The following is a 9,718-nucleotide window of genomic DNA, read 5'->3' as shown; positions in this document are numbered from 1 at the left end:
GCAACACATGTATGTGTATATATGTATGTATATATATGTATATATTTATACATATATACATACATACACATATATATCATACATACCGATCTTTAATGCATAACTTATACAAAATTATACCTTTTTGATTCGCGATGTGATCTTATGTTTATTTAAATAATTATGCGTGACCGAATCGAGCACGTTCTATATGTATGTATTCTAGAATAGCAAATATTTCCAATCAAATACAAATTGATTTAAAGGAAATACAAAAAGAAATAAATTTATTCTAAAAAAGAAGACGTCGAATATTAAGTTATTCATTTATATAAAATTCCTATATATAATTTTTGAAAGGATAATAAGTTAAATGTATTATAAATTTGTAATATTTCGGTAACACGTATTTTATCTTTACGTAAATAAACATACATCTTAACTGATATTAGAGAGACGATAACATTGAGATGACTTTTGAAAACAAATCAAAAGATGTTATTTCCAAATATAAACAATTTCATATGGAACGACGTACGAGTCGACATTGGGACAGCTTAGTCATGATCACATTACTGATGGAGAGCTCAGACGTCTCTCGTCATTATGACGACGAAGAAGAAGAAGAAAAGGAGCAGCTTTTTACCGAGCGGAACTTACTTCATCCTGAAACTTATATCAAGTGGAAAAGAGGGGAAGTATCAGTGGTGGGATTGGTAGTGCGAGGGTGGAATAAATTGCCAATGTGGCCCCATATATAAAGCTTACATTCTTTGAATGGTTATTACTTGTGATTTGAGCCGATGTATCGTGGAGTACAATAGATAAAATAAGAAGAAAAAAGGAAAATTCTCTCTTTCTCTCTCTCTTTTTCTCTCTCTCTCTCTCTCTCTCTCTCTCTCTTTCTCTCTCTCTTTCTTTTTCTTTCATGAGTGGATTTGAGCGCAAAAAGGAAGAGAGAACGAAAAGAGCTTACGTAGATCTGACAAATGTGATCCGAATAATCTTTGATTTATTTGTTACTTATATCAACTGATTTTATTCCTTTTATTCTTTCGTTAGAAAATTTTTATGCGTAAACGAATTTACATTAGAACTTTATTATATTTTAATTGCGATAATATCGAATTAGCGAAACAGAAGTAATAGATTTACGGATATAATACGAGATGGGCAATGGAATAAAGTAAATCGGTTTACTATGAGTTGATCCTATGCGCAATGCGGTTGTAGCCTACTATATCCTATCATTATCACATCGAAGCTTCGAACTGGATATCTCCAAAGCGTGTACTGATACTGAGAGGATTAACGTTCATCGATCTCCACCTCATGTATAATTTTTATATACATATGTATGTATACATATATATATATATGTCAATTTATTACATAAATTACATATACTATTTTACGATCACTATTACATAAATTATATATACGTATGCATGCTACATAAATTTAATGAATATTTTTTTTTAGTAATATAGAATAGTAAAACTAGATCATAGAAATTTATCTATCGATCTTTCATTCTCTCTCTCTCTCTCTCTCTCTCTCTCTCTCTCTCTCTCTCTTTCTCTTTCTCTCTTTCTCTTTCTCATCGATGAATATCGCTTTCCAACGATAGGAATTGGTTTGTAGCCACGCGATTAACTCGTAACAATGTCGATATTGTACGTGCTCTTCTACGTACGACTACTCCCGCCAAGTGTTACTCTCTGCTAAGCTATACATATACTATATTCTAGGTAGACAGGATAAAGCCACCAACGGCATACCAGAGACACGAAATGTTATCTCTATTGTATGACACGATTATGTAGCTGCGTATTAAATCCTTTTCACTGTTAACATATGCACAATTCTGATATCGGCCAAAACTAAAATCCTTTTAATATTTTGTTTTACTCCTCCTTGGATTTTGTGAAAATTATATTATTGGAAGTATCGTTATGCAAAAGGATTTATATATTAAATAAAAATACGAATTTGATGTAAATATACAATTCGACCGATATACAATTTTATTATAATATAAACAAAAAAATCGTAAGAAAACAAAAAAAAAAGAAAAAAGATCAAATGACGAATGAATTTATTAGATTTTATATAATATCATCGATATAGTCCCAATTTTAATCAGAACGTTCTTTGTATTTTCTCTCTCTCTCTCTCTCTCTCTCTCTCTCTCTCTCTCTCGCCCTTCGTCTTGTATACACAATCGGCTGATGGAAAAATCGTTCGTGTCGATGTTAAACCACGTCGATCATCATCTCTCGGTTAGCTGTTCAAAATTAGATCCCCCTTCATCGAAACTTGCTTGGATTTCTTAGGACTCCCTCAGGATAAGAACGAAGAGAAGGAGACGAGGAAATTACGTGTCAGTCGCGTATCAAAGATTTTCCCTCGTGTGGAACGAATTCGTGTGAGTCTTCCTCTTTTCTGCTCTTACGATTTGTAACATCGTGTTCCAAACGGATATTATCGATTATAAGAACTAATGTATAATGTTATTAGATCGTTTTATATTTCAGATATCTATGATATAATTTCGTATAGATTTAGCATATAATTAAAATTGAAAATAATTATATTACATTATTTCAATTGATCCTTTATTTTTTATTTTTTATTTGGTTTTTTTTGTATTATAGCAATCGAGAAAATTTATATATATATATATATATATATATATATATATATATACACGTGTATACTTGTAACCATGATCATTTGATGACGATTATCCCGCTTATATATAACGACTTCTCCGATAGAGTATTGCCGATCTACACATATGCTGTTATGTTAAATTCAGTGATGCGAGTAGTGGCAAATTTTGAATGAAGCACGAACATTATAATTGGAAAGCGCTATTTCATATATATATATATATATATATATATGTACATCTATATACTCTCATATTGTACGATATAACAATTCGATCATAGTGACATGCGTTCGTCTCTTTTTCCCAATGTCTATCTTTCTCTCTCTCTCTTTCTCTCTCTCTATCTATTTATCTATCTCTCTCTATCTCTATCTCCATCTCTATATCTCCCTCTTTGGTGCAAGCATTTCGGAACAATATGCATTTGCTTGCTTGTATCAGTACGCGTGCTAATGTACATATTTACCTATTTACATATCTATTCGTACGTCTACGTATGTATTGTATGTATACATGTTTGTATGTATACATGTATTGTATGTATATATATATATATATATAGAAGACTACGTAGGAATATACACATAAGCACATTTCGCGGTAATCATTTCGTTATCTCTATACCACTGTTCGTATTTGCACGAATAGAAAGAGATAGAGAGAAAGAGAGAGAGAGAGAGAGAGCGAGCGAGAGAGAGAGAGAGTGTGTGTGTGTGTGCAATGTCTATCATTTCTCTGTGAATTCCTTCTATTATTGATTTTAATGTCCCTTCATATCATATTTCGAACAAAAGAAAAAGGATTTTGTTTTCACTTGAATCTACGTGAAAATGCAATAATTTAAAAATTTTGAAACTGTATAAAAATGAGCTGTATATAAAAGGAGAAGAAAAAAAGAAAAACGACATTAGTAGAAAGTATTAATTTTGAATTGCGATATATATATATATATATATAAAGGGTCTTTGATCTATCGCATAAGTTTTAAATTGAAACTTTCGAGGGAAGTTAGTGAAAGGCCAAGAGTTTAAACGAAAAAAATAAAAAGAAAGAAAGATAGAAAGAGAGAAAGGGAAAGAAAAAAACTATTAACGACAGGAGTTACACGCGTGGCAGCTCTAATTACGATCCACGTTCGAGTGTGAAATTGTCAATTACTTTGGAAGTACATGAAGGCGCTTCAAAGCGCTTTAACTCGCTAATTAACGCATAGTCCGTATCGATATATCGATCTCTTGAAAATTTTTTTTCTCCGAGCCGAAAAGTCCTCCGAGTAGAAAGAAGATAGAAAGAAAGAAAGAGAGAAAGAAAGGAGGGAAGGAAGGAAGTTAAAAAGAAAAAAATAAATAAATAAAACAAACAAACAAACAAGTTTCCTAAAAAATATTTTCGTTTACGTGAAATCATTATCAACCATTTATGAAAAATTTCTTTATCGATTTTCAAAGCGTCGATCGATACATCGATTCTTTGACTTTCGAACGAAAGGTGATACCTTCGAAATTTAATATCACGGTTGGAATAATTGAAAATATTCGTCGAGATAAAAGAATAAGAGATAGAACGTCTTATACATTATGGAAAAGATCCAGTTTATTTCATTTTAAAATTATGTATGTAGTTATTGTCATGCCGGTCACACAGTCTTCGAGTAACTGTATACAATAAGTAAACAAATAACACACATCACACACACACACACACATATACATACATACAGGAAAGGTTAAAAATTTGCCCGAAGCGAACGAACGAACGAACGAACGGACGCGACCGTTTTGTTATTACCTGCCGCATGGGAAATGGAATTTCGCTTAAGGGCGTTTTACCATCGGTGAAGAACAAATTTTGTTGTCCTTATATGCTCTGTAAAAGAAGTTCTGCCTTTTTCTTTCTTTCTTTCTTTCTCTCTCTCTCTTTCTCTCCCTCATTTTCTCTTTTTCTCTCTCTCTCTCTCTCTCTCTCCCTCATTTTCTCTCTCTCTCTTTCTTACACTCTTTGTATACTTCGGTAATGCGATCCAAGTTATATGCCGGTGGCTTCTTCGAGCTTCTCATAAGGAAATACCAAGGTTTTCCGGATTTTTGTGCAGCAGGATATTGCTCTCCGTGCTACCCTTACAGATGTTCTCCGCAGCAATTGAAAAATACGTTGTACGTTCCGGTCTCTTGCGCGTTTCAAGTCGTGCCGGCATTTCAAATTATACGCTATGATTCTTCTCAATTTATGCGAAAATTATAATCATATATATATATAACTTGATTATTTAATAAAACCAATACTCGAGTTATAGTCATGGTGATAAGATATAAATATTAACATATATACTTTTCATAATGATTCATTGACAATACTTTTGAATAAGTTTATATTATTCTAATGGATTATTTTTCTTTTCTCCTTCTTTTTTTTTTTTTTTTTTTTTTATTTTCTATCATACGAGAATCTTCGATCGTAAAAAATTTCGAGATGGTAATCCTTTGGGAATGTATCTAATGAATTACCTTTATACAACGTACATACATATAATAACAATAGAACAATGCACGATCGATAGATAGATAGATAGACAGATAGATAGATAGATAGATAGATCTATTGATCTGTTTATCGATCGAACATCAGCCATCGAACACGGTTGTGAAAACGTTGAGATAACTTATAATGTGAGCTACTAATACAGATATTGTCTTGATATTGACTAGCAACGCAGATATTACCTAACGTAAAGCCGATGTCCTGCAGGATATCGTTCGAAGTACGATACGATATTACGATATCCTGGTTCAATCGATACTAGATTAATAGATTCTCGTTTCTCAAATGGGCATATATACACGCATAATACACGCACGCGTAACCGCAATATTACCTTGCTCGTAAAGGATTTCAGTATTCGCGAGGATAATCAAATAGCAGATAATCGATGATATTTCGGAGCATCGATGTGCACTGATATTCCTAACGAGAGAGCGTGACCCTTCGCTCGTTCAGTGTAAATTTCTACGCTTACATCGTTACGAGAAGATAAACTAACGAGATGATCACCACCTCGTACAAACGCGAGTTTTCGTTTATAAGCTTATTATATTTCATTATTTTCAATGATAATTTTTTGTCGATCGTTTTATCATTTCTCTCATATATCTTTTGCAATATCAATCGTTCTTTTTTTTTTTTTTTTTTTTTTTTTTAAGAAAAAATAAAAATAAAGAATAAATTATATGTTACAATTAACTTTAGCTATGTCGTAAATGATCTTATGGTACGATACAATAGTAATTTAATTTTAAAATTTAATACGGTAAGAATCGGCAAGGGAATGATATCGTAATATCGTAAATAAAAGTGTATATCAAATTTATTTTAGGAGCTTAAAAAAATTATTATTTTTCCCGCGAAGGTACGATCTTTTTTCTTCTTTTACTTTCTTCTTTTTCTTCTTCTTCTTCTTTTACTTCTACTTCTACTTCTTCTCCTTTTTCTTTGCGACATTTCCAATAAGGCTAGGGGCATTTAAATTGCTCTCTCACGATAATTTCTTGGAGCTCGTCTCGACGAAGGCGCAAAAGGATATTAGATGTCACGTGACGGTACGAGAGTATAGTAGTGGGTCAGTTTCTTCCAGTCGGGAATGTCTCTCATAACATGCTTGAATGATTGCCGTAGGATAGGAAGAATCTGTTATGAGGTACCATTTGGAAATCCACCCTTCTCACCCTTTCCTTCATAAAACCATGTACGATCCACATAAACATAGTAAATTCTATGCCTCGTCGTACAATCCGTTTTGGGGGTTGATCGTTTATTTATAGTTACTACATATATATATACATATTTATTACAATTTCGATGTATGTTTCCTTGCATACAAAGTTTCTCGCTCTCTCCTATACATACATGCATACATATATATATATATATATATATATATATATATATATATATACGTACACATGAGTATATTTACATACACGTATACATACATATATACATTGTACATACGATGGATCATTTAAAAATATGTGTAATACCTATGTGTATACTTACATACATGTTACATATACATACACGTATATATATTTGTACGTTTCGAGTTACTTCAAAGAGAATATTAAATTCCTCATAAACGAATCCTTCATCCGTACGACATGATTTGTTTCTAAGTGGTTATGAATGATCCAGGTTGTGGCAAAAGTTTCTAAATGGTATTTAAAAATCAATTACTTCTTTTCGAGATAGGTCATTTTGACTCTTTTATAATCACGTTATAAGAACTTTTGGGCGATTCTGTACAAATAAATAGATTGAAATTTTCGATTCATATAATTTCCCTACCCTTTTAAAAGTTCTCTTCTCTTTCCACACGCATAAAGAAATAATGAATTTATATCAGAAATAATTCGAGACGCAACGGGAGAGAGAAAGAGAAGGTTGGATACCCTTTCATGTACCATAATTGCAATGCACGTCATTTTCCACCTACGTGAAAAACTTTCCATCGTATACTTCATCGAGTTACTTCATTGAGTAACTCAATAGTAGTGCCTCGATGTTCACCTTTTCGATTAAATTTATCGGCCCTGTCGAACTTTTCGATCGTTCATAGTACCGAACTTGATTATACATGATTTGGATTTTAGCGATTTCTTTCTACCCTTATCATTTTTTACCTTTCTCTTTCTCTTTTTCTTTTCTTTTCTTTTTTTTCTTTTTCTTTTCTTTTTTTTTTGATAATGTCGTCTACGACTAAAATGTATCGTCCATTTGAAGAAAGATAATGTGGAAAAAGAACAAAGAAGAAATTGAAGGTATTAAAAAGAAATTTAAAAAATATAATAATAACATACATTTAAGAATAACAGTTTTTATGTATGTGCGTCTAGTATCAGCTCGGGAATAAAATCCATCTGAGGTTTCTCTTCGTTGATAGACGAAGTTTATATTAAGAAAGTTTTTATGCTTTCGACCAGCCAGAAATAGTTGTATAACTTGGCACTTAGTTTCGGTGGAACAGCTCGCGACGTGTGTTATCATGATTCAAGGTGATAATATAAAAATTTTCTATTCGTAAAATCTCCCTTGTCCGTATTACATTCATACGTATATCTGTATTATATGGACATATAACGAAAATATAAGTTATATACATCTTTTACATCATTTTCAATCAAAATCTTTTTATGTTAAAGTATATTTATCGATAAAAATATTATTCTAATATTAATTCGAATTCGTTCGAATGATTTAACTTTCTATGAAGTGATATATATCATCGTACGTTTGTTGAGAGAATCGAAAAAAAAAAGAAAAAGAAAAAGAAAAAAGAAAAGCAAGTTTGCTAAAAGGCTGCACCCCATAGGTCAGGTCTATCGACTTCGAAAGGATTTTCTCTGATTATAGCAAGAAAAGGAGATATTTCGAGGTCCGCGCACAGAATCCCTTAGGACTAATTGTCCTCTCGACGTCTCCATAGAACGCTTGAAATCGATCTTCATGGCCTCGAACGAGATGATCCCCGAGTTTAATTCCAATCGAGCCACCTGGAACTAAAAAACTAGCTCGCTTTTCTCATCGAGAATAAAAAAACTCTTTCTCTCTTTCTCTCTCTCTCTCTTTTTCTCTCTTTTTCTTTCTCTCTCTCTATCGTAACGGAAAGTAAGGGGATGAGCTTTTCTTTACTTTTCTTCTTTTTTTTTTTTTTTATCATCTTTCTTTTTAATTTCTCGCTCTCTTTGTTACTTTCTCATCGTTATCTCTTTCTCCCCGATTTTATTAAACTCCTCGATGAACTATTTGAAATTTGTAACGAACTGATATCAACGATTAAAATAAAAAGAATCTCTTTTGAAATTGTACGTACAACTATCACGTAGGTACCTATGGATATATATATATATATATTTCTTGCAATATATAGAAAAAAAGTATGTTTTTCCGTTTACTTTTAAATCAAACAAAATTCCCAATGTGACACGCGAAATAAGATAAGAATCACAGACATTGGATAAACAAGTTTTCTCTCCCTTCCTCTCTCTCTTTCTCTCTCTTTCATACTTTCTAGGAAATAAGAAAAGTTATATATATATATATATATATATATATATATATTTGTATATATATATATATACAGATAATGATGGAAGAACTCTTGAGACTTTCTCAGCTGTACACATTAGAGGAAGGTGTGCGAGCGTAGGGTTTCGCAAGGGTAGTCTTCTCTTTCAATTACTGGCGCAACTACGAAGAAGTTTCTTGTGCCACGTGACTGGAATATCTCGGATCCACTTATTATATTCTTACCGAGACACGGGAAACGACACGCGGTTGCTTCGTTGACCTTCCTCCATGATAATTAGCGGTAGTAGTTCGTCGGGAGTATACGATGGAGTATACCGTAAGCATTTTTTTTTTTATCTTTTTTATCTTTTCTTCTCTTTCTTTTTTTATTTTTTATTTTCTCTTTATTTTCTTCCTCCGCTTCGCAAATTTAATCAATCGAATCAATCTTAGAACGATTCGTTAAAGAAACGAAATAATATAACTCATTCTCGAATAAAGGATATCAATTCTTTCTTGAAAACGAATCTCAGTGAACTAATTAAAACGTCGATATTAATGACGATTATCTATTATGTAATATATAAATGAAAACGTTAGAATCGATATTATATGCAATAATCGATTCTCATGTTTATCTTTTTGTTTCATCTTTCTCTTCGTTTACCAAGTCAATTAGTGATGTATTCATTTAAGAGTTATCGAAGCTGTCATTCCAATATCAATGCTTATCGCCATACGATACAAATTTTATTTTTATTTCTTTTTCTCTTTCTATAATCGAACGTTCCGACTTCGACGAGTTTAATCAGCCGTTCAAATTAATTGTGAAAATAAATCTCTATCGATCCGTAATATATTATTTCATTCCGAAAAAAAATACGAAATAGAAGAAGAGGAAGTTGAAGAAGAAGAAGAAGAAATCCATTTTTAATTCGAAACATTGTATTTCAGTTAATGGATTCGTTCCTGATTTTCATGGAACCCCGACCGACATACAGA

Source organism: Vespa mandarinia, chromosome 8, assembly GCF_050613455.1.
Source record: "Vespa mandarinia isolate Hongniang chromosome 8, ASM5061345v1, whole genome shotgun sequence".
Lineage (NCBI taxonomy): Eukaryota > Metazoa > Arthropoda > Insecta > Hymenoptera > Vespidae > Vespa > Vespa mandarinia.
This window is presented reverse-complemented; position numbering follows the sequence as displayed.